At 44.3% G+C, this 26,165-nt stretch overlaps 5 non-coding genes across 5 annotated transcripts; 4 read left to right on the top strand and 1 right to left on the bottom strand.

The window, feature by feature from the left end:
* The first annotated feature begins 3,240 nt into the window (after positions 1-3,240).
* On the top strand, positions 3,241-3,312 carry TRNAE-CUC. Its single transcript has one exon. It is a non-coding gene; the product is annotated as a tRNA-Glu (tRNA).
* A 1,055-nt stretch (positions 3,313-4,367) lies between these two features.
* TRNAG-UCC lies at positions 4,368-4,439 on the top strand. Its single transcript has one exon. It is a non-coding gene; the product is annotated as a tRNA-Gly (tRNA).
* A 745-nt stretch (positions 4,440-5,184) lies between these two features.
* On the top strand, positions 5,185-5,256 carry TRNAH-GUG. Its single transcript has one exon. It is a non-coding gene; the product is annotated as a tRNA-His (tRNA).
* Positions 5,257-6,250: 994 nt separating this feature from the next.
* TRNAK-CUU lies at positions 6,251-6,323 on the top strand. The gene has a single exon. It is a non-coding gene; the product is annotated as a tRNA-Lys (tRNA).
* Positions 6,324-17,404: 11,081 nt separating this feature from the next.
* Positions 17,405-17,478, bottom strand: TRNAN-GUU. The gene has a single exon. It is a non-coding gene; the product is annotated as a tRNA-Asn (tRNA).
* Positions 17,479-26,165: the final 8,687 nt, after the last annotated feature.

The following is a 26,165-nucleotide window of genomic DNA, read 5'->3' as shown; positions in this document are numbered from 1 at the left end:
CTATTTCTTTGCTTCTATGTCTTTGCTGAAACTTAATTTCTCTACGGGGACTTTCTAATTTTTTCGTTTGTTTCAAGCATGTTTGTAATTGCTTGTTGAAACATTTTTATGATGACTGCTTTAAAATCTTTTTTTTTTTAAAGATTTTATTTATTTATTTGACAGAGAGAGATCACAAGCAGGCAGAGAGGCAAGCAGAGAGAGAGAGGAGGAAGTAGGCTCCCCGCAGAGCAGAAAGACCAATGTGGGGCTCAATCCCAGGACCCTGGGATCATGACCTGAGCCAAAGGCAGAGGCTTTAACCCACTGAGCCACCCATGCACCCCATGCTTTAAAATCTTTGTCAGAGAATTCTAGTATCTGTCATCTAGGTGTGGTCTGTTTTCATTCAGTTGAAGAGCTTTCTCATTGGTATGATGAGTGCTATTTTTATTAAAACCTGGACATTTTGAACTCTGGATCCTATTTAAAACTTCTTAGTTGGCTTTCTCCGCTACTACTGTGGCAGAGGAAGTAAATGGGAGTGTCTTATTGCAGCCAAGTAGGTGTAGGCTTCCAGTTTCCCCACTCAGCCTCTACTGACACCTGAGGAGTGGGACTTCTCATTACTGCTTAGGTGAGGGCAGGGGTTTTTCAGCTGCCCATTAGGCTTCCACTGATACCAACCTGCCTGGGAGAAGTAGGAAGGTCTTTTTACTCCTTCCCACATGGTCTCCACTGATAGTAGGGATGGGGTGGGGGTCACCTTGATATCACTGGGTGTTGGTGAAAGTGCTCTTTATCACATCTCCTCTAGAACTAATCCAGCAGAGAAGAGAAGGAACACCTCCTAAAAGGCCTGGTGAAGGTGGATGTCTAGGCATCCCATCCAACCATTACTAGTGTGTGTTGGAGTGAGCAACAGTTCTTTCTCTGGTGTTTGGCTGGAGTGGAGTGGTTATTATCTAGAAGTTTTCTATTTTGCTAGGCTGCCTCTTTCCTGGTCCGTTGGCTAGAAAGAACAGGCTTGCTTTTGTTTTGTTTTGTTTTGTTTTTTTGTTTTGTTTTTTCCTTTGTCCCCACTGGCATTTCCAGGTTGCTGGCTTCTTCAGCACCACATGTGGGATTTGTGAGACAAAAAGAAAACCCCAGGAAATCACCAATGTGTGGCTCCTTAGCTTCTTTAGGCCCTTAGCTGGTCTGCCTCCTTTTCTCCACCTTTTCAAGTCTCATGTTTGTTTTATGTACAGTGTCCAAGCTTTTTAGTTGTATTAGCAGGAGGAATAGGGAAAAGTACAACTACTCAATCTTCCCTGATCCATATTATTTTATTCACTTGTTTATTTGGTTTTCCATTTGATTGTGAGCTCTTTTTTTAAAAAAGTTTATTTAATTAATCTCTATACCCAATGTGGAGCTCAAACTCAATAACCCCAAGATCAAAATTGCATGCTCTTCTGACTGAACTAGCCAAGTGCCCCCTGATTACGAGCTCATTAAGTATATTTTGTGACTTCAATGCCTAGTCTGGCATATGATCTACAAATGTATGGAAAAAGGAAAAAAGAAAATAGAAGATGGAGTGAAGTGAAGGAATTGCACTCCTCCCCCATCTTCCCTTAGGTGTGTGATGCCAGAAGAGGAGGAGGCTTAATCCTGTCCTGAATGATGAGGCCTCTCCTGGTATTTTGATGTTGAGAAGGGTGACTAGCTCCCAGAGCTTGTACTTTCTTTCCTAGGTTCTCATGTGTTGCCCAAAATTACCAGCAGGTGACAGAAAAATAGATGACAATGGACTGTTATTGACTGAATATAAGGTTGATTTCCTCTGGTATAGAGGAATAAATTCTACTATCCTACCCACCCCTGGTACAATTCCAAAATGCTGAAAGTTAGTTACTTTTTTTCCATCCTTGGGGTACAGATTGTTGTTCAGTGGGAACAGAGCTGGAGTAAAAAGAAATGGTCTCTGTTAGTCTCCATGGTGACATGTGACAATGGGATTACTGGTTTTTGTGAAAATAAACATCTGGCATTTAGTAACAAATTTCTGGCATTTAAACCCACAAGAAGGTGGAGATTGGAAGTCAGGAGGATGAATACTTTTCTTAAACAATATTTTAACATTGATACTTTAAAAACAAAGCAGAAGAACATAAAACCCCACAAATTCCCCATGTCCTACCATCCATTCTTCTGTTAGGCCCTGCTGATACGCACACATCATTAGTGATTCAATATTTAAATTCACTTTTTCATTCATTATCGAAATTTTTTTTGATGTTAATGTGGAGGGGGATTGCTTTTAAAAATTTCGGTTTGAACTCATGTCAAAGTTAGTAACATTGGGATCTTCTGATTAAAAAAAAAAAAAAAAAAAAAAGCCTGAGTGGAGGCTTTTGATCGTTTCATTCTTGTTTTTCTCAATTTTTTGTTTTAAAAATTTTTACAAAAAACTCGAAAGAATAAAATAATGAGCACTCAATTACCCCTCACGTAGATTCATTGTCGATATTTTGTTACATTTGCTTTCTTTTTTCTCATATAGTCAAAAAAATTTAATTTGCATACACTGGTGGGTATGGTTTTAAATGTTCCTTCAGTGGAAGCATGCACCCCATTTCTTTTTTCCTTCTTACTCCCACTCTCCTTTCTTCATATTAAAAAATTTAAAAGCTCCATACCCCTGCCTTTCTCTTAGTCTCCCACCAGAGTTAAGCTCAGGTCCTGCTGACCACCAAGGACCGGTAGGCCCAGTGACTTTCACGTGACTGCAGTATTTGTTTTGACCAGCAGAATTTGGTCTAAGTTCATAGACGAAAAAAAGCTGCAATAGGATCAATATCTCCGAGCGTTGGTCACACGACGACCTTTATATTTCTTAAGGAAAAGTTTCGGTTCACCTGGGCAAAGCTCCAGCTAAAGGTCGTTACTTTTCTCCTGATCACAGTTCAGGAAATCAGGGCAACTACCTGAATCTAAGAGCTTCTTTTCTGTCTCCGTCTCCTCCTATTATTTATCTCTGGTCTTGGGGACTGTGATCGTGCATTTCTGATCATCCCTCAGCTCTGGGAGCCAGGCTTCCGGGTTCTTTCGCGGGTTTACTAACTTCAAAAAAGAAATGCGAAGGAATCAATTCCACCTGATGAAGGCCCAGTTTTCAGGAATCTCAAAACCCAAGGCAGTTGGAACGATATACAGAATTTAGGTAGAAACATACATTTAGAATCATATAATTTCTACCAGAAGACTTTCTCAACTTCCCTGGTGGTCTAGTGGTTAGGATTCGGCGCTCTCACCGCCGCGGCCCGGGTTCGATTCCCGGTCAGGGAAAAGTTGTTTTTTAAATTTTTAAAAATTATTCCACAGAATCCTTTTTATGATTAACATTGTTTCTCCTAGTCAGTTCCCCGACTCGCCAAAGCTGAAATACAGAAGTGCAGAGATATACAAAGTAAAAATTGTTCTCCGACCTATTAACTGTTGATGTCCAGTTTAAAAAAAAACAGAATTGGAATTATGCTATTCATACTATTTTATTTCCAGCTATTTTTAAAGTTAATATCTTTCCAACACTTGTCAATGGAAATAAACGCTCCTCACTAACATGGTATTTTCTTTCAATTTAATTTAGTTCTTAAAAGGGTAGTGTATTTATTTACATGGTTTAGGATTCAAATATGCAAAGGCTATAACTGACAAACTTAATTTTTATCTCTGCCATATATTTTCCCTCTAAGAAGGCAACCAATGTTACATTTCATATCTTATGTAAACAAGTACATGCACACATACTTATATATTTAAATATACTCCCCCTTGCACAAATGATAGCAATCTATACACGTTTTTTGGTACGCTTTGCCTTTTTTACTTAACAATGTATTTTAGAAATATATTAGATTATACATCAAGTTTAGACATGAAGAGTTTCCTCATTCTTCCTTATGGCACATAGTATTCTACTGTATTGATATTCCATAATTAATTGAACCAACTTCCTTTCTATGGACAGTTAGGTTATTTCTAATCCTTTGCTACTACAAACAATGCCCCCATAAACAATCTACCTTAATGTATTTACCTTAATGCATTTGCCCTATGAAAGTACTCTGAAATGCCTAATAACTTCATCAGGGGAGCCTTAACTTCCTGACTGGATTTGAGACACCTCCTTCAAACCACAATTGAAAAAATCAGAATTGATTTTTAAAACCTGTGAATCAATAAGAAACTACTATAGAATTTTTAATATAACCATAGAGCGCTGTCTTGTCTGGCTTGGTGTTAGAAATCTCTCTTAATATGAATGTCAGATAAAGAATTGTGAGACCAGAACTGGTTAGTTACTCCTCATAGGGAAAACAATCCAAAACTGGGGAAGGTTGGCGTTGGTGGTATAGTGGTGAGCATAGCTGCCTTCCAAGCAGTTGACCCGGGTTCGATTCCCGGCCAACGCAATATTCCTTTAAATTTTCTACCCTGAAACTTTTAAATAGTTCAATTCAGTAAACCACCAGGGAAGGAAAGGATTTTGAGACTCTCAGTTTCGTGGTGAATGTATCTTAAAAGAGACCCTCTGGGGTTTTTGTAGCTGCACCCTGAGCCAAACCCGTGTGCTGGGTTCCGGCGCTGGCCTCGCACCAGTATATAACTATCCTTTTGGGGTCTTTAGGGAATTTTTTCGGGGGGTCTGAAATAGAGGCTGCTCGGATTTGATTTTCTAAATCCTCGGATGCGGCTCTGGTTTACTGAGGAATCAGAATAAGGACGTCAGTACAAATCCCGCAGTTCCCGGAGAGACCCCTGTCACTTGGAACGGTGTCTAGCAAGAAGAAACGTAAAAGAGGGCCTTCGACCAGCTCCGCTTCTATCCGGGCTCCACCGCTCCAGCGACAGAAACCTCAATTCCAGGGTACAAGCTGGAAATGGAAGGGAGAGAAGCGGCATGAGGAGGAACGATCCGCGATGGTCCCCGGCCGCAGCCCGCTGCCCAACCAAAGGGCGATGCTGGCGCCTGCAGGCGGGATTTAGTCCAGAACCAGATTCAGGGGTCAAGACTTCGAGGTTGAGGAGTGGAAATGTTTGGTGTTTTGATTGCTGCAGATCACTTGAACGGGGCGAATAAAACGGCAGCAGAGGGTACGCATTCCTATTCCAAAAGGCGTAAAATAAAACTGCGTTGCGTCGCCTGGCAGGTGGCGCGCCGTGATCGTATAGTGGTTAGTACTCTGCGTTGTGGCCGCAGCAACCTCGGTTCGAATCCGAGTCACGGCATATGATGTGTCCCGGGTGACCTAGTTTTTTCTTTTTTCTTTTCTTTTTTTTTTTTCCCCCCCCAATTAATAAAGTCTTTTAAAGGGCATGAAAAAAGCTTAATTCTCTCTTCGTTCCAAGCTCCTCGCAGAAGTGCTGTCCACAAACTGGGTGAATTGTTTCTGTTCAGCTCCTTACCCCGCTCGGCCCCCCTAAAGCAAACAACCTAAGCGGCTCTGACACTCGCGCACTTCAGGGCGGTCTGGGGAGCATCGGAGCTGCCACCAAGGCTGCAAAGGTGAGAACCCTGTGCTTCTGACTCTGGAACTCACCGCCTGTACCGTACATTGGAGAAATGAAAGTTGGGAGAGTGGAATGAAATCCCCTGGGGCTCTGACTCCCATCTGACTTGAAATCTCGCTAGGACGTTTACGCGTAACAAATAGGGTCTTTTACTTAAGCCACACAAAATTTTAGTATTTAAATGAGTGCCCCCAGTGACACGTCCCTCAGCCACGCTTCCTCCCACCACCGTGGTCGTCACGGTTTAGGAAAAGAAGGAAACATGGGCGCCTGGGTGGCTCAGTGGGTTAAGCCTCTGCCTTCAGGAAAAGAAGAAAGCAGGGGCTGGAGCACCAAGGTCCCGGGAGAGCAAGTCCCCAGGCCCCCACCTGCTCCCCCGGCTGTTTGCGACTCTCATCCGGGTTCCCTCGCGCTCTTTAGTCTCCTCCTCAGCAGTTCCGCAAGCCAGACACCATGCTATCAAAATGATCCGATCCACGCGGACTTTGCGGAAACATGGAGGTTTTAGGACTCCGGATTCCCCGTTCTCTGGAAGGCTGCCTGGCCCCACGCAGTCCTCACCACTCTCTCGGAGCCCCGGTCCTAGTAGTGAAAAGCTACTGTTATGTTCACAATCCCGAGATCTCTTTCACTATCACTAGTATGTATCTAGACTATACAGTCTGTCTCTTGAAAGAAATGATACCTTTAAGAGAAGGCATAGGTTGTCAGCGCCCGGCTAGCTCAGTCGGTAGAGCATGAGACTCTTAATCTCAGGGTCGTGGGTTCGAGCCCCACGTTGGGCGCACAGATGTTTTTCTCCTCGGTTTCTATGAAATCCTCTCTAGGCAACCAACAATTGTGAATTTGTAATTAGCCACTGCGGCCACTTTTGTTTTAAACTTCGGTAACAACTTCCAGAATATCTTCTATTCTCTCCAAATTGAACACAAATTAATCCGAACCGGGGACCCTGGTCTTTGAGACCAAGGGTCCCTGACCTTCCAACTGAGGGGCGGGAGGAGCTTCTCCCGGGGGGAAGGTGACACTAGTCGGGGCAGCTCCGAGTCCTGATCCGCGGGGCCCCCTCCCCCTACCGCGACTCTGCTCCACCGAGAAGACGCCTTAGGACCAGACGGGTCCGGATGGAAACACTCTCTTCTGCTTGGTGGGGTTTTTTGAAGGACTTCTTAGCTAGTTAAAATGTTCTTCGCTAGGTGCCAAGGAACATGTTTTTGCTTTTCAGGTTTTGAAGCGTTCATCAGCCGCAAACGGCTGTAAAATACAACTCATTTACTAAGATCCCGGAGGCGGAGTGGAAAGGAGAGTGCCCTGGAAAAGGATTTGGGGAGGCGGAGCAGGGACTGTGAAGAGCCGCAGACTGGCAGGCGTGGGCGGGGCGTGGGCGAGGCGCAGGCGCGAGCTTGCAGGCGGGGAGTCCCCGCTGCACTCCGCTGGCTGCGTGGGGCGGGGTGGGGGCGGCCTGCTGCACTGCGCCCACCGGCTTTGAGGTAGTTATTGATCCAATGGAGAACTTGATTCTGCTTGGGGAAAGCCTGAACTTGTTTGCGCTGTATTTGTCCCGTCCAAGTCTCCTTTCAGTGTTGGAATGGGTGGTCTGGCTTAAGTTTTCAAGGCGAGTGGCAGCCAAGTTTGGCACAGGTCTAGAGGCTTCTCCTCAAGGGCGAGGACACTTAACTCCTTATGCAAGTCGTCCGCCACCCTTCCCTAAGGATCCTTTAACAGTCCTTTTTTTTTTTTTTTTTTTTTTAAGTTTGTAAATATGCTTCAGCCTCCCACCAGCCCTCTCGGAGATGATCAATACATTAGGCCATTTATTCTCAAAGTGTAGTGCCAGGACAAACATGAGCTTCACCTGAAAACTTGTGAGATATGGAGATTCTCAAGCCCTACCTCAGACCTGCGGAATCAGAAACCATGTGCTGGCCCAAAAACCTGTGACTTAAGCTCTGTAGGTGATTTAGGTAAATGGTCGAGTTCAGGAACCACTGCCTCAGGACCTCCTTCCCTGTCAACCAAGATATACTATGTTCTTGGCTGGGAGACTCAATGTCACAAAGGTAACATCTCTCCTTAATTTGCTGTCTGAAGTTAACATGGTTTTCATAAGAATATCAAAACGTTTTTTAGAATTCAAACTGGACAATATAATTTTAAAGTTTAAATGGAAAAGTAACAAGCAGAAATACTCAGGGAGGAGCGCCTGGGTGGCTCAGTTGTTAAGCATCTGCCTTTGGCTCAGGTCATGATCTTGGGGTCCTGGGATCCAACCCAACTTCTGGAGCCCTGCTGGGTGGGGAGCCTGCTTCTCCCTCTCCTGCTCCCCCTGCTTGTGTTCTCTCTCTTGCTGGCTCTATCAAATAACTAAATAAAATCTCAAAAATAAAGAAACGAAATACTCGAAGATCTTTTTCAAGGAAATTCTTTCTTTTAAGGAGAGCAATAGGAAGGACCAATCCTATGAAAAATTGTAGTAATTAAGAATATAGTAAGATATCATGCATGAGTCAACAGTAATAAATGGCACAAGAATCCGGATATATACCAAAATACATAAAGAAATGTAATACATTAGAAAGAGGGTCTTGAACCAGTAATTCTAATGAGCAGTTTTGAATAAATAGGTGTCTAGGGAAAAATAATGGTCAGTGAATACCATGCTCTTTACATAAGGGTAAATCCTAAATCAACCAAAGATTTAAATAACAATAAAGAGGAACATAAAAGTTCTTGTGGAAATATGAAACAATTATTATCTTGGTGTGTATGTGAAAAAAGGTGTTCTACAACATAAACTCTCAAGTCGTGAGAGAAAGTATCAATGAATCTGACTAGGTAAATCAAGTGATATCTGGCTAAGTCAAGTCCAAACACAACAAATTTGAGAAAATATTTGCAATTCACACTGTGTTAAAAATCCTCCATTTTAAGTTTGTGCTTTGGTGGTTAATGTCCTCCTCACTGCCCTAATTGTGAACTCACACCCCAAAACAGCTGAAATTCCTTGATAACAAACCCAACACCTACATTCACAGAACACACATATATACAAAAGGCTAATTTCTCTAATATTTACAGAACTACAAACCAACAAGAAATAAGCCAACAACCCTCCCCAAATAGCAAACATATAAAGAATAGAAAATACACATTTCTATTGCTCATAAGGAAAGATAGTCAACATTCAAGGTTGCTATTAACGAAAGCAATGCAATTTGAAACAACACTGAATTAACACTTTTGACCTATAAGAAATGCTGTAATTTTTTAAAGTTTAGCATGTTGGAGAGGTTAAATATGAAAGGGTAAGTTGGTCCAAGTTCTATAGGGTGCCCTTTTAACAACATCTATCAATAATCAAATAAACTTTTTATTTACTTTTTTAATTCTTTTTAAAGATTTTATTTATTCTTTTGACAGAGAGAGATCACAAGCAGGCAGAGAGGCAGGCAGGGAGAGAGGAGGAAGCAGGCCCCTGGCCAAGCGGAGAGCCGGATGCAGGGCTCCATCCCAGGACCCAGGATCATGACCCGAGCTGAAGGCAGAGGCTTTAACCGACTGAGCGACCCAGTGCCCCTTTATTTACTTTTTAAAATCCACATTTAGAAATTTATCCCATTATCCCCACACATGTGAAATTAAACATATTCAAGGTTACTCATGGAGCATTTTTCATTAAGTAATTAAGACTGGAAACCTCTCTAAATTTCCACCATTTGGGGGTGGGTAACTACATTTGCAACTATACAATGAAATACGGTTCAGCTAGCTGTAAAAAGAACGAGGAAGCTCCTGATATTCCAATATGGTTTGACTGAACAGAAATGGTGGTTAATATTTTGCAGCTCCTCCCATCAGGAGGTGGAGCTTATTTGTCCACCGGTCTGTATCTAGGACTGGCTCTGTGACTTGCTTTGGCCAATGCTGGTGCCTTAGCAAACCTGAGGAAAAGCTCAGGCTTGAAAAATGCACATTGGGGCTTAACCTCCTTTTGCTGCACTTGGAATCCTGAGGCCATAATCTGAAGACCCTCAAGCTGGTCTGCTGGACAGATCACAAGGAGAAAAAGATCCATCCAGCTCTTCTAGTCAATTCAGCTGTGCCCCAGACAGGTGACTGAGCCATTCTACACCAACCAGCCCCAAATGAGTTGGCCCAGAAGAGAAAAACTGCCAACTCACAGAAGCCCTAAAAAATCATAAATTATTGTTATTTTAAGTCAGTAAGTTTGGGATGGCTTGTTATACAGCAAAAGCTAACTTAAATTCAGTGAGACATAAATCAAGTGAAGATTCCAAAGGAACAGTCTTATAATGTGCAATCATTTGTATCAAAGTGGTAATGGTGGTTCCAAGAGATAGACACTTTTACTTGTATATACATAAACATCTCTGGAGTGATACACAAGAAATCCAAACTCCCCCACTGAAAGGGTCCATTAGGTGCCCAGTATAGTGGGTAAAAATAGATCAGCTTCGAAACAGTAGGGACAAAGAGGAAATCCTGAAAGCTTTTGGGAAGGGGAGTGAGAGAACAGTTTAATGTCAACAGCCAAGAATTAGAATGGCATCTGCCTTCTCTACAGTGTCAGTGGGCTCCAGTGTATAACCATCAGGAACAAACCTGTACTCAAAGTTGGATTTTTGGCTTCTCGCAACAAAAGAGACAACATACATCATGGGGAACTGTGGGGGCAATTCTACCTTTGGAAATCTTAGTACTTTTTATTCCAAAAGTGGGAGGAGTGGAACAGAGCCAAATGTGAAATTGGTGAAGAAGCAACAGTTACTGTTAGTTGGTCATTTGTTGTGGTATAGACTGCATTCTGTTCATGCTCAAACACGATCATCGTAGGAATGCTTGCCACACTGACCCCATTTTTGGCCAGCGTTTTGACTTGTCTGCTTGGTGCTCATTCTAGTGTTATGTTCTTCAGAAGCTGCCCCCGCCCCCACAGATTACTGTACGTGTCTTGTGATCACAGAGGAGACAAAAGCACCAAGATCTCTGTACGGCCTCCAGCAGGTCCATTAAGATACAAACTTCAGTAATGTGGTTTTGGCCTCCTGGTGCAAAGATGGGTCTGTTAATATTAGCTATTAATCACATTTGCGTGTACACTTAGATCTCACTGTTATGCTCTTCCTCAGGTCCTACCTCCTCACACAATTTATGAGTTAAGGTCTGGATTTTTGTGGAGAATAGCTGAGCAGCTGACTGGATCATGGTCCAGTCCTCCCCGCCAGTAAGTTACCCAATATAAAAACTCTCTGTCAACTGCTTCTCTCATTTGTTTCCCCATCTCAAAGTGCCTTCTCAGTTCAGGGGATGTCAAGCATCCTCAATGTTCCTCTGCCTTCAGACAATCATGAGTAGTTCTTCTTTTCCTCTTTCTTTTGTTTCATCATGATTAGAGAGTGGTTTTGTCTGATGTTGGTGTTCTGGGAAATTTTTTAGTTTTAACAGGAGAACATCACAGCCCAGGTGTTTCAGTCAGGCTGGCTCTAAGCTGACAGCAGTTAAGAGCTGTTTTTTCTTCCCTAACAGCAACTCTAGGAAATAGGAAACAATGAAGCAGTGCTTTGAAAAATCTGAGGGAAAGTGATTTCAACCTAAAATTCTCTATTTAGTAAAAATATCAATTAATGGATATGGATCTAATAGACATTTTCAGACATGCAGTGTCTCAAAGAGTTTAGTTCTTTAAGCAATTCTCTACAGAAGTTATTGGAGGATATACACCATTAACAGGAAGGAAGGAAGGAAGGAAGGAAGGAAGGAAGGAAGGAAGGAGACCTAATAAAAGAAAAAGGCAATGGAAACCCCAAGATAATGGTAAAGAGAGGTATTATGATGACAGCAGTAGGGAAGGCCTATAGGTAAAGTGGTCTAGATGGGAGGAGATTGGAATGTGCCAGGAGAGAGTTCTTGAAAAAGGTTTAAGGGGCACCTGGGTGGCTCAGTGGGTTAAAGCCTCTGCCTTTGGCTCAGGTGATGATCTCAGGGTCTTGGGATCTCAGGGTCTTGGGATCGAGCCCCACATCGGGCTCTCTGCTCAGCGGGGAGCCTGCTTCCTCCTCTCTCTCTGCCTGCCTCTCTGCCTACTTGTGATCTCTGTCAAATAAATAAGTAAAATCTTAAAAAAAAATCAGTAAATAAAAAAGAGTTCTCTGGAGAAGTGGAACCAACAGAAGATGTATTTTTTTTTTAGAAGATGTATTTATATACATAACTAGGACATAAATATGTGTGTATATAAAATATTTATCTATTGAGAGAGAAAGAGAAACTTTTATTTTAAGGAATCAGCTCACATGATTGTGGAGGCTGGTAAATCCAAAATCTTCAAGATATGCCAGCAGGCTGGAGACCCAGGGAAGAGTTGATATTGTAGTTCTAACCTTGAGGCAGGATCTGGAGGCAGAATTCCTCCCTCCTTGGAGGAACCTTGATTTTTTTCCCCTCAGGCCTTCAATTGTTTAGATGAGCCACTCTCTCATTATGGAGAGTAATCTGTTTTACACAAAGTCTACTGATTTACATATTAATCTTTTTTTTTAAGATTTTATTTATTTATTTGACAGATAGAGATCACAAGTAGGCAGAGAGGCAGGCAGAGAGAGAGAGAGAGGAGGAGGCAGGTTCCCTGCTGAGCAGAGAGCCCGATGTGGGGCTCGATCCCAGGACACTGGGACCATGACCTGAGCCGAAGGCAGAGGCTTTAACCCACTGAGCCACCCAGGCGCCCCTACATATTAATCTTATCTATAAAATACCCTCACAAGAACATCTAGATGATGTTTGACCAAATTATCTGGGTACCATGGCCTAGCCAAGCTGACACATCAAATTAATCATCACAGTTGGGAAGATAGGGAAGTGGGAAAGTGTGTGTGTGTGCAGGGAGGGAGTAGGGAGAAGAGAGATGAAGTACCTAAAACTAGAAAATGAAGAATTAACAATATTTGCTTTCAGAGATGGAAATAGCCAATCACTGATTAAAAGAATTAAAGTCAAGGTGCTGACCAGAGATGTGGTGACCTCCCAAAGCTTTTGTGGCACGTTCTCTGAGGCTCTCTGAAGGCCAGCCCTGCCGAGGATTAGGGGGGTTTCCTGGAACTTCCCAGCTCAGGATTCCCGGGCCCCATGCAGGGAATGTATGCTGTGGTATCCCAGCAGTAGCAACAATGGAGACCTATGACTAGGCCTGATGGGGCAAGAGGAGAGAGATGTTTCTGGAACCTGGAAAAGCCGTGATCGTAGCTCAGTGCCACCAAAAACCAGCTGTGGCTTTGAGGCGTAGCAAAGAACACAGTCACTGTCAGCCTGCAGAAAAGAATTACCCTGACCTCATATTCTGCCCCCTGCCGACCCCAATCAATTGCAGCCCATGGGCCACAGCTAACAGGAAGCTGAGGTGGGAAGCCCTTTCTGGCAGTTCAAAAAGATTAACTTTCCAGGGCGCAGAGTAAGGTAGGCAATGGTGAGAATGGATCTGGAGCAACAAATGCAGAATACCAAGCAAAGACGGCCTTTACATTCTTGAGGTTTTTAAACAAGTTACTAGACTTTAGTTCTTAAGAGTACTTTTAGGTTTACAGAAAAACTGAACAGAGAGTACAGAGTTCCCATACACTCCCTCTCCTCTACCCCCAACACTGGTTTGGTGCGTTCGTTGCAACTGAAGGAGTTCTGATACATTACTGCTAACCGAAGTCGTAATTTTCATTAGGATTCATGCTTTGTGTGGTACAGTTCTACATTTCTGAGATTTTCACTGTAAAATAATTTCATCATTGGCTGCATTTTCGTGTCAAATTTTTCAAAAAGGTTTTGCATTTCCTGAATTATCTCACAGACTTGAGCATATCTGCTTGTTGTCTTTAGACCTGTGTGATGTGTGGACTGGAGCTGTGTAAGTATTTGGTTCAATCTTTCTTTCCCCCAGACCATTATAGACCCTGTAAGGGCCTACTTAGCCAGAGCGAGCCATTTTGTTGATTATGCAGTAAACTTAGATTGAACCTGCCCCTTCTCCCCAAGAGGAAAGCGCTTAGAAACAGAACTGGTGAAATACGGCCAAATAGCCCCAATAACGGAGCACAGATACCAGGACATGTCAGGCTGGGCAAAAATAACGGAGCCCAGATACAAGGACGTGTCCGGCCAGGTGGAAACATCCAATCAATGAAAGTGCACGTATTACCTCCCAAGGATGAGCCAAGCCAGGTGGAGACATCCAATCAGGAAAGCACCTCCCTAACCACCCAAGAATGTGGGCCCTGCCTTTTGGGTGCCTTTTTTTTTTTTTTTTTAAGATTTTATTTATTTATTTGACACACAGAGAGAGAAATCACAAGTAGGCAAAGAAGCAGACAGAAAGATAGAGGGGGAAGCAAGCTCTCTGCTGAGCAGAGAGCCCCATGCGGGACTTGATCCCAGGACCCTGAGACCATGACCGGAGCTGAAGGCAGAGGCTTAACCCACTGAGCCACCCAGGCGCCCTTGGGTACCAATTCTGACCAGAGTGATAGGCTAGTTCAAATAGCTACTATAGGGTGAATTGTAATTCAGTTGGCCACCTGTATGTGGCCAGGCTCAACCACATGGCCTTTACTCTATAAAAGTTAGTCTGTGAGGCTGGGAGGAGTCGCCTCTCTGCAAGAGACAGCCCTGGCCGGTCAGTTTGATTCTTGATGCTTGGAGCGAAATAAAGCTTTGCTTGACCTTTGCTTTGTATCAGTCTCGTCCTTTTGTCCACGGACCCTTTCAACCCTAGGTTAGGTTTTCCTCTCATCTTTGTCAGAACTCCATTGCCTTTCTTTTTTATCTTATTTTATTTTATTTATTTGAGAGAGAGAGAGAGTACAAGCTGGGAGACAGGCGGAGGGAGAGGGAGCCTGATGTCGGTGTGATGCTAGGCTTGATCCTAGGACCCTGGGATCATGACCTGAGCTGAACTTAACCAACTGAACCACCCAGGTGCCCCTAGAACCCCATTTTCTTTCTTTCTTTTTTTTTTTTTAAAGATTTTATTTTTTTATTTATTTGACAGAGAGAGAGATCACAAGTAGGCAGAGAGGGAGGGAGGAAGCAGGCTCCCTGCTGAGCAGAGAACCCAATGCCCTGGGATCACAACCTGAGCTAAGGGCAGAGGCTTAACCCACTGAGCCACTCAGGCACCCCAGAACCCCATTTTCTTATCAGAACTCTCCAACTTCATTAAGACAAAGTTCTGTAATTGATGTATGTTTTTCATACCATACCTGGATTCTCTTCTCCACAAAAATACTGGTAATGTGACTAGAACCTTGAAATGCAGGAATTTTTTTAACTGCGTTTGTTTGGTTTTGTTTTTGTTTTGGCGAGGAGGGGGTATTAGTATCTGTGAGCTTCTAGCTCAGAACATACAAGCAGATCAGGGAAGAAAGGAAAGAAAATCCTGTGGAACTTCTAGATCATGATGCTTTAAGAATTTCCCAGAGAATGTGGTTTGCCCACACTTTCAGGGGACCAGTAGTTATTGTGGGTTAATGGCCTGCCCTGTGGCTGAGAGGCCTAGAGGCTTGTCTGAGTTATAGCATGTGAAGATAGCTTGGTTCACCGGAAGTTTTTAATCTATACTTATAAAGGGAGTAGTTACTTTGTTATGAAAGTAATAAAGCCATGCTTGTTGGCTTGACTGAAAAATATAACTGTTTTATTAAAAATAAAGTTGTTTATCAAAAACAATCACATTAGTATTTTGCCTTTGGGAACTGGAAGCTTGAGCAGAGGAAGTAATTTTTTCATGTATCTTTCTATAATCCCTCGATTTTCTGTTCACACACATACACACAATTCCTCTAGGAGGAAAAGATCACAGAACTATAGGACAAGTTCTGCTCCCACCTGTGCACGACTGTTCTGAAGTCTGCAATCTGGTCATTTCATATAAAGGGTATTTTAAACACTCAGGAAATGCCTCTTAATGTTAGTACCTATTGTGGACTGAATGTTTCTGTCCCTCTCAAATGTTGAAGCCCTTACCCACAGTGTGCTGGTATTAAGAGGTGAAACCTTCAGGAGGTAAATAGGTTTAGATGGAGTCATGAGAGTGGCACCCCATGATGGGACCTTGTGAAAAGACAAAGGTCACCTTGTAAAAATATGATGGTCACTGAGAAGGTAGTCATCTGAAGCCAGAAAAGGGATCTCACCAAGAACTGAGTGGTGCCACCACCTTGATTTTTTACTTTTCAGCCTCCAGAACTTTGAGAAGCAAATGTCTGTTGTTTGTGGTATTTCGTTATAGCAGCCTGAGCTAGGACACCACCCAAAACCTCTGAAAAGATCAAAATTAAGACTTTGGCAATCTGTTTGATAATGTATCCCCTATTTCTGCTTTCTATGAGAAGTTTCCTTTAGCTACTTGCTCACCTCAGCTCACCAGACAAGGTTTTCTAACAAGTGTCACATACTAGCACCGAGGGAGCAATTCCATAAGATCAGCAGAATGGACACCATTACTAAGTTTCCCCAAAGAAAGTCCTGAGAAGGCAGTCTCTCCTCTCGCTGCCGTAAGAAAACATTTAAAAATATCCAACATCTGAAGTCTTAATTTGATGAAAATTTTAAAATTCTCTCCTTACGAAGTTTTATTTGGCTCAGGACCACCCATGAAGGTCCCACTCTGACGGGTGAGTTCTTGGCTCTTCTTCAAGCAGCAAAAGACTGGGCTCTCTGCCACAGGAACATTGGGAACTGGACTTCTACTGTCCTATGAATGCAACCCTGTAAACTACTTCCCCAGGATCCCCCAGGGGCCAAGAGAAAAAAAGGAGACTGAGGGAGCACCAGCCCCTCACGGACAAGACACAGTAATGTGCGAGACCAACAAGGAATAACATTCCCCAAGCAAAAGTGATGGATTTGTACTGCTGGTAAATGTCAGTTTGGGTTGCCAAGAAAAGGGTGCCCTCTTAGAATGTGGCAATATGACTAGGTACAACTTCTTTGGAGGGCCATTAGTCAGGAATTAGCAAAATTAGCAATGACAAATACTTTGATTAGGAAAGTCCACTTCCAGCAATCTCTTTTAGGGAAATCCATGCATAAGTGATAAGGATATTTGTGTAAGGATGTTCTTTGAACAAGCATTTATAACAGTAAACATTAGAATCAATGTCATATCCAACAATTAAGGCATGTTTATCTATACACTAATCCATCCAAAAATCAATCAATAAATAAAAATAAATTACCAAACAAACAAGCAAACCACAAAACAATAACCCATCCATGGAAAGATAGCCATTTGTTTAAGAAGATGAGGTAAATAACAGGAATGGTGACGAGATGCCACTGAAAAGTTACAGTAGCTAATGTTTACTAAACATTAAGTGGTCAAATGGTTTATATGCGCATCTCATAAAAATTTAAATTAATCTATGAAGGAAGTACTCTTATTCGCGCCCTCTTATAGACAAAGAAATCGAGGCACAGAAAACTCGTGATTTGTTCAAGCCACATGGTGGAAGAACCACAATTGCACCCCTAACTAGAGGCTTCACCGCGAGTGAAGACAGGTTTTGTTGCTCTCAATTCTTGGGATTTTCTAGTTTCCAGGATGTGCAGTTGTAAAAACCCAGCTTCGGGAAGTGAGGCTCTCTGCAGTACCTCTGGGATAAAGAAAGGCCCAGACGCAGACTACTGAAAGAAATACCTTTGCTGAAAAATTCCTTCTTTTAGGTACTTTGATGCAAGTTGGGTCTTCGGGCAGGATATTTTGGAGTCTGATTTAAAGTAGCAGAAGTTCAGAAGACTCGGAGGATAAATAAGTTCACTAGCAAGTAACCTAAGGTTCCAAGTTGCTGGGAAAAGAGACCGTCCCTGGGTGGGATCGAACCACCAACCTTTCGGTTAACAGCCGAACGCGCTAACCGATTGCGCCACAGAGACACGGAAATTGTCCTTCCTCAACTCGTTTCCTGATCTCAAAAATTGCTTTCCAGCCTCTGGCTGGGGACATCTCATTCTCTCACTTCGGAAACCGGAGGAGCGGGAGACACAGGCCACCGGTCGTCTCACTGGGCACGTGTGAACATCGACACCGGGCCAGACACCCGGGGAACTCGGAGAGCCCACCGCCGGACCCACCGCCCCTCCGCCTGCTCCTCGAAGCCTCATCGCCGCCTGGCTCCAGAAGTGGCCCGCAGCCTCTCGGGCTGAAGTCATCCACCTTCCCATTCTTAACTCCAATTTCCTCCGGGCGCTCCCAGGGAGTCCCCGCAAGATTAGGCGGACACGCGTGAGCTGGGCGCTACCCCCAAGGCCCCCAGCTCGCTGCAAGGGTAGACTCAACGGGGCCGGGCGGGCGTGGCCCCCCGAGCGGGGCCGGGCCCTGGTAGGCACTCCCTAAATGGTTGGTGACGGATCCATTCCGCCGTGGGGGCCTAGGGGAGCCAAGAATTGCAGTGTGGGCATTTGAGTCCTCCGAGGGTCTTGGTAGAGGGAAGACCGCAAAGGTTTCTCCGAAGCGGACGAGCTTTGGTTCCCAGAGCTGATCGAGAATGCGGCGAAAATTCCGACTTTGGACTCGTGCGCCCTAGGATGGACTGAGTCCCCACCCTGAACCGCCACGCAGCAGCTTAGTATGGCTTCGGCGGTCCGGGGCCGGGGTGTCGAGGGTTGAACCCAGGAAACTGGACAAAAGAAGCAGCGAGGAGGCGTGGGCAGCCTGGTGAGGGGTGGGGGAGAGGGCGCGAGCACTCAGCCTCTGAACAAAAGGCCGATTTTCCTTAATTTCGATCATCCGCCACTTGCCGTCTCTTGTGTGTTGGTGCTCTCAACTCTGAAAAACAGTTTTCCTCCTTTAAATGCCTGGTTTACAGACGGCAGCCCCGTGAGATGTCACCCTTTGGACCTGGCGACCTCCCAAACGCGGGCATCGGAGCTGCTGCGGGGCCCACAGTCCCTGTTCATGGCTGCAAACCGTACCCCTGGGGGGAATCGGCCCGGCCCCAGCCCCTCGCCCCCCGCCCGAAACCGGCTGTGCGCTCCTCCGCGCCCCTGCGCCCTGCAGAGGAATGTGGACAATGGTGAAGTCTGTACTTCCAGGAAGTGCACTCTCAAAGACAACCAGAGGAGAGGCTGGTGAAGAATTCTAAAGAAAGGGGTGTCCGAGCGAACTTATTATTATTACTGGAGTAAAGTAAGAATGCTTGTACTGAGTCGGACGATGACCGCTGGAGCTTTAATTCCACATAAATAGAGCTGAAAGTTCCCTACAGCTTTGTAGCTTTGTAGCCATTTGAGGGCTACTTCCAAGCAGACACTCACGTTTTTTTTTTCTTTATAAACGTAGCTAAAAATATTCTATTTATTAACGTGTGCGTTCCTTTGAGTCTCAATTTACTTTCCCAACAGCCCCCCAAGAAGAGGCGGAGAACACGCGGGGCTTGGGCACAGAAAAATGCACTTGGCGTCACGTCAACTTTCACCTGAGCCTAAAGAACTTGGAGAAAAGCGCCCCCTCGTGGACGGTTGGAAAATTCCAGTAACAGGGCTAAGGAGGTAAGGATCCGTGGTAAGCCTCGGTGGGACCCCTTGGGATGGACTAAAAATCCTTTTATCCTGGAGGTCCTTTCCATGGAAGTCTGGGGTTCAATCTGGACGGAAACTAGCACCGAGAGAGGCCCTTCTAAAAGGCCCGGGGCGGGGGCTGGCATTGCTCCCTCAGCCGAACCCCATCTCCACGCAGCACTTTTCATCCGCTACGCTGGCCCCTCCTTGAACTCAGAAGTTGGAAGATCCTAGGCCTGTACTGTGATTTAGTGCCCATCAGCCGTGGGCCGGAGGAAATCTATTAAACTCTCTACAAACCTATTTCCAGATTAGCCACACGCCGAGGTCTTGGCTCAGGTATCTTACATTTAAGCAACGATTCCAAGCTGCTAGGGGAAAAAAGAAGCGCACCTACTTCTCCCGTCTTGCTAGCTCAGTTCGTAGCGCTCACGACTTCTAATTTTAGGGTCCTGAGCATCGCCCAGCGTCCAGTGAATTTTGTCTCCGGATTGGGTACCCTCCGTGGCCAGGGCCGTGCGGATCCCCGAGGTAGCCACGAGGGGGCGCGCCGTCCCTTCCCCTTGGATCTCGGCTCCCAGAACCACTTCATTCCCTCATCCAACTCCCCCACCCCAGTTTGGATGGTAAATAATAAAGATGTCCAGTTTCACTTTCTCTGAGACTGGCACAAACCAAGATTCTTATTCTTTACCACCCCAACTGTAGGATCGTCTTGAGTTGCGGCATGGGAGGTTTGGCTGCATAAGCTCAGCTGCCCAGCTCGGAAGCTACCTCATTCCCTCTGCGGCTACCAAACTATAGGAAAAGGCTCAAAGACAACTGGTTTTGAAAGTAACTGATATCCTCTGTAATTTTAAATGTTCTGTTCTATGCATTAAGAAGTTTTATTCCTGGGATGCTTGGGTGGCTCAGTTAGTTAAGCCTGGGAGGGTGGTTGAGACTGAGCCCTGTATGGGGCTCTGGGCTCGAGGGGAGTCTGCTTAACATTTTCTCCCTCTACCCCACCCCCCATAAATAAATCTTTAAAAGCTTTATTCTAAGAAGCATGTGCACCCTCTACGCCCCCCCGACCCAAATAAGTAAATCTTTAAAATCCTTATTCCAAGAAGCATGTGCAGGTTTCAGCAGACCACAAAAGGAGTCCTCTGTAGAAAAAAGGTTTGAAATTTGCATGCTTGGGAGAAAAGACGCGGTGCACCCAGGAGTGAGGCTGGGAAAGAGAATGGGGAGAAGATTCAGAACTAAGAGCTATGGAACTGGGGAAGAGGAGAAAGGAGATACATTCTAGGGACTGGTCCCCACTAAAGACAGCTTGTCTTTCTGGGCCTCCCCTCCAACCTTTGTCTTTCAAAGCAGCCTCTCACTCTTCCACTGTCTCACTCTTCCACTATCTGATTCTGAGAATTCTGGCATTTTCTACTAGGTCTACTAGGCCTACATAAAGTTCGTTCTACCAGCACCAGGAACCTTACAGTTGTCCTTTTGCTATTCCTCTCTTTTGTAGTCCTAGGAGAGTCTGTGGGTAAGGCAAAACTTTACCTCTACCGTCTTAGGGACTCCATATGGGCCTGAGAATTAAGTTGACACAAGACAGATTAATAGGAGAAAAGCACATTGATTTTTTACACCAACATGGGAGGTCCAATAGGAAAATGAAAATCCAAAGAAGTGGGTAGGCCTAAATGTTTTTATACCGGGTTGAACAAAGGGAGGCAATTATAAAAAAGCAAGACATATGGGAAGATTAAAGGAGGATATAAATTATTTTAACAAGGTCTGTACCAATTTCTCTGGGTCCTGACTTCCTGTCTCACGTGACAAGAATGCTTCTTTCCTCCTGATACAGTGAGGGCATCTTTCACACGTATCTCCTGCTTTCAGGAAGGAAAAGGGAGCGCACTCTTCCTGCACCTGCTGTTTTCCAGGTGCCTTTAGCTCAAAACAATCCTTATGTCAAAGTGTCATATTTTGGGGTGGCGTATCTTGCCACTCCTCAAGCTCAAGCATGGGAATATGCCCAGAGAACAGCACAGTTAGTTCAGATCTCCTTGTGATACTGTGGGGTCACCATGCTGAAAGTGAGTCCAGAAGGCCCAGATCATACTTAGTATTTGTTAAAGTAAAAACAGAACCCTTCACCTAGGTCATTTGTAAATGTGGAAGATAGTATTCAAATTATTTAGAAATCAGTAATCTAGGGACCCCTGGGTGGCTCAGTCGGTTAAGCATCTGCCTCTGGCTCAGGTCATGATCCCAGGGCTTGCTCAGCTGGAGACCGCTTCCCTTCTGCCTGCTGTGTGCTGCTCACTCTCTCTGACAAATAAGTAACTAAAACCTTCATAAATAAATAAATAAATAAATAAATAAAACAAGGATTTAAAAAATAGAAACCAGGGACACCTGGGTGGCTTAGTTGGTTGGACGACTGCCTTTGGCTCAGGTCATGATCCCAGAGTCCCGGAATCGAGTCCCACATCGGGCTCCCAGCTCCATGGGGAGTCTGCTTCTCCCTCTGACCTTCTCCTCGCTCATGCTCTCTCTCACTGTCTCTCTCTCAAATAAATAAATAAAATCTTTAAAAAAAAATAAAAAATAGAAACCAGTAATATATGTAAAAGTCCTTCATCTAATCTTTTTAAAAAGTTTCTGAAAGCACTTTCTTTAGTTTCGTTCTTTAACCTCTACACCCAACATGGGGCTTGAACTCACAACCTCAAGATCGAGTCACATGCTCTAATGAGTAAGCCAGCTAGGCACCCCTAAAATCTTTCATTTTATTTTTATGTTAAGATTTTATTTGTAAGTAATCTCTATACCCAACTTGGGGCTCGAACCTACAAACCCGAGATCAAAAGTCTCATGTTCCACAAACTGAGCCAGTCATTTTAGGCACCTTCACCTTAAAGGCACTGGGAAGAATTCAGGGCTTCTACCCACAACTCTAACATAGTAATACCACCAGATTAGTCTTCTCACTTTAAACAACCACAAAGATGGACAAAATATGTGAAGGGTCTGTTTACAGACACTGGACAGAGGTAGTGCAAGGCTGTGATTCCATGAGAGAGGGTTGAGGTTGGTACAGCAATCTGGAATCCCAGGACAATACAGTGTTCACACTGAGTTGTGAAGGCAGACATCAAAATTACGGCAGCTGAAGTAACAGGAATCTTCAGCACAGAGCATCAGAAAGGAGAAAAGAGTTTAGATGCCAGTTTTCAGAAGTCCACATTAGGTCTCCTGCTGGTCATTTGCTGAGTGTAAAGCAGCTCATGCGCAGAGAGCTACTATCCAATCTGGCTTACCAGAGGACAGATGCTACAAGATGGCAAACAACAGATCCTAGAGATCATTGCTGGCAACACTGGGACTCAGGCCCTGTTAACAACTCTACCACTCTGAGTATTGAGGTGATACACCAGAACTGCTCTGTTTTAGGTGTGAAGACTACACCCTAGTGTCAAGCTTACTTTTGACCCTCCCTAACAAATATTAAAACCAAGCCCTGATAAGATTAACAGAGGGAGGAGCCGGGGTTTCCAGGTTGAGTCACACCAAGTTAGAGAGCTTTAGGAAACCCCTTGGACTTTCCAAAGATCCACCTAAACAAAACGTAAATCCAGTGCTACACAAACTCCAGGTCATGCATTAGTCATCAAATTGGTTAGTAGAACATATATTGATACTGTTTGGAGGAAGTTATCAGAATCTGGAATCTCTACAATGTATCATTCAAAATGTGCTATAAACAATAAAAAGTACTAGACACACAAAGAAACAACAAAATGAGGCCCATTTAATTCATACTTAAAAAAAAAAAAAAAAAACCCAGCAGTCAAGAGAAACCAGCTCCCAGGGTATTAATTTTAGCAGACTTCAAAATACATATATACGTATACATTACATATGTATATTTTATATAATTATTTGTAAGTAATATATATGGAACAAAAGGAATATACAATATCACTGAGTGTCCTGTTTTTCTTTTTTAAGATTTTATTTATTTATTTGACAGAGATCACAGGTAGGCAGAGAGGCAGGCAGAGAGAGAGAGGAGGAAGCAGGCTCCCCGCCGAGCAGAGAGCCCGATGTGGGGCTCGATCCCAGGACCCCGAGATCATGATCTGAGCTGAAGGCAGAGGCTTTAACCCACTGAGCCACCCAGGCACCCACCTGGTTTGTTTTTTTAAGATTTATTAATTCATTTTGAGAGAGAGAGAGAGAGAACCAACAAGACAGGTAGAGGGAGGGGAGAAAGATTCTCAAGCAGACTTTGGGCTGAGAGCCAAGCCCTATGCAGGCGATTTAACAATCCTTAAATCACGACCTGCGCCAGACACTTAACCCACTGCGTCACCCAGTTGCCCCCGTTTTTGTATTCTAATAAAGGAACTGACACAAAAAAATGAAAATCATAAAAAGAATCAAGTATTTCACAGGGTTGCATATACTCTAAATTAGCAACCAATATATGATGCTGTTACTTGAAAGTTTGGGAACCAAGTGGTAGAAATGGGAGTGGCTCCTCTCACTATTACCCCTAGGGATATACTAGTGAACATTTTGCTTCCCATCTACCTCTGTAACTTTGATCTGTTGATCCAGCAGTCTTAATTCCCAAGTCTTCGTTCCCAAGGGCAACTTGGGCTGCTACTACACAATGGCGGTAAGGAGGAGTATTTGAGGAATGCAGAAAAGCCCTCAGAAGACCCTTTGGAACTCTCATTGCTCTCTGATTGAAAGTCAATGGAAATTGCAACAATCCAGTACAGGTAACACAGAGAACGGTCCAGAGACTCTAGGAATGAGGATTTATGGATCACTCCACCAGGCAAGATAACTGCTAACACAGAAGTGTGGTGCTTGCTGAGGGCAGAAGAAATATGGAATTAGTAGTGAAGACAGTGATAAGAAGACAGTTATAAATACCAGTGGCAGTTACAGAAATGAGGTAAGTATGTATGAGTATTTCTTCCTTATTTTGATACAAATATTTTTGCGTATGTATGAACCAATATTTTCCTCTTTCCTTTTCCATCCCACTACGAGCTAACAAATATGTGTTGATAGTACTCAACTTCTAATCTAAGTAGGGGGAATGACGGTGATTCAACTGGAAAGGAATGAACATCATTCAAAGACAAGGGATTCTATTCTTTGCAGGGGGCGGGGGGGGGGTTGGCAGGTTTTCACTATTTGAAGAGAGCATGATTTTCCTATTGTCTTTAATACTGAAAGTTAAGAGTGATTTTTTTAACCTTTTTAAAAAGATTTTATTTATTTATTTGACAGACAGAGATCACAAAATAGGCAGAGAGGCAGACAAGAGAGAGAGGAGGAAGCAGGCTCCCTGCTGAGCAGAGAGCCCAATGTGGGGCTCGATCCCAGGACACTGGGAACATGACCTGAGCCGAAGGCAGAGGCTTTAACCCACTGAGCCACCCAGGCGCCCCAAGAATGATGTTTTTTTTTTTTAAGATTTTATTTATTTATTTGACAGAGATCACAAGTAGGCAGAGAGGCAGAGAGGCAGGCAGAGAAGGAGGGGGAAGCAGGCTCCCGATGAGCAGAGAGCCGGATGCAGGGCTCAATCGCAGGACCCTGAGATCATGACTTGAGCCAAGGCAGAGGCTTTAACCCAGGGAGCCACCCAGGCGCCCCCCCCTCCCAAGAATGATTTTGAGCAGGAGGACTACCACCCAGACACCAAGTCTGTAAGAGGTGAACTGTGGTGTGGATTTGTGTCAATTTTCATTCTAAACTGGAAGCACATTTTCCAGAATTCCCATCCGTGCACAGTTCTGCGTTAGCTTAACGTTATCAATTTGGAAGGTGGAAATGGAAGTGGCTACCATATTCTTTTAGAACCCTGAGAAGGACAGCTCACACATGCAACTTTATCAGCTGATTTATTTTCTGCGCAAATGGCAGTAGGCAGGCTTGTTTTAACAACTGTTGCCCTATCTCTCGGGGTTCCTTTTGTTCTTTGGCACTGCTGGACGTTTAACTCCTTGACATTACCAGCTAGATACTCCTTACGTTAAGATTGAAAGTTTGGAGTACTGACTGAGACAAGTTCTACGTCTTCCCTCTGTTATGGGGTTTACTGTACCACTCTGTTCACTAAAGCTAGCTTTGTTGAACCCTCTGCTACACAAAACCCCTCTTACTACTGAAATCCCGGCAACTTCCTGAAATAACGCTTCCTGAAATAACGCTTCTTAAGAAACCAGCAGATAAAAACCATACAACTCCAAAACAACTAAAATACAGTTTTGGACAAACATGCTAAAAGAGTCCAACGACATAAAATCTGTACCACGATGCCTGCCTGTTTTCAGATAATAAACGTTAACGCAACCACTGACACTAACACACATGAAGCGGCGTAAGAAAAAGAAATAAAAGAAACGATGAGTACGTAAAAAGTAACACTAAATACCCACGTGAAAACGAAAAACAAAACCTATACAAAAAGGTAAACTGAAAAAAACCAATAAAATTCCTCGACAAAACTATAAACTACTTTTAGACAAAATTCGCCAGGGGAAAGCGCGAACGCAGTCCCCCACTACCACAAATTATGCAGTCGAGTTTCCCACATTTGGGGAAATCGCAGGGGTCAGCACATCCGGAGTGCAATGGATAAGCCTCGCCCTGGGAAAACCACCTTCGTGATCATGGTATCTCCCCTGCCAGGTAAGTATGACTTCCAGCCCCTACGCCCCACACCAGCGGCACACGCCTTGCACTCTTCACACACGCCCACTTCTCTCCCCACCACTCTTGAGCCTCCCGACGCCTTCCACGCACGCAGCCCAACCAACCTCCCTCAACCGCCCCGCACTCCTTCCCGGAGCCCCGGAGATCCCATTGTATTTAGGCGGCAGCCGTCGGAATCATCAGCCCCTGCGCTGCCATATTTACATAGGGCACGCCCTCCTCCTGACGTCACAACAACCCTGACCTCCGGCCTAACTCCTCCCTCCCACCCACCCCTCCCCGGCCCCCCTCTTCCGGTCTTTCCTTCCCAGCCCCATCCGCCGCGGCGGCGGGCG

This window comes from Enhydra lutris, unplaced genomic scaffold (genome assembly GCF_002288905.1).
Source record: "Enhydra lutris kenyoni isolate GAN:26980312 unplaced genomic scaffold, ASM228890v2 scaffoldscaffold88, whole genome shotgun sequence".
In the NCBI taxonomy this organism is placed as follows: Eukaryota; Metazoa; Chordata; class Mammalia; order Carnivora; family Mustelidae; genus Enhydra; species Enhydra lutris.
Note: the sequence above shows the minus strand (reverse complement) of the source record. Positions and strands in the feature narration are given on the sequence as shown.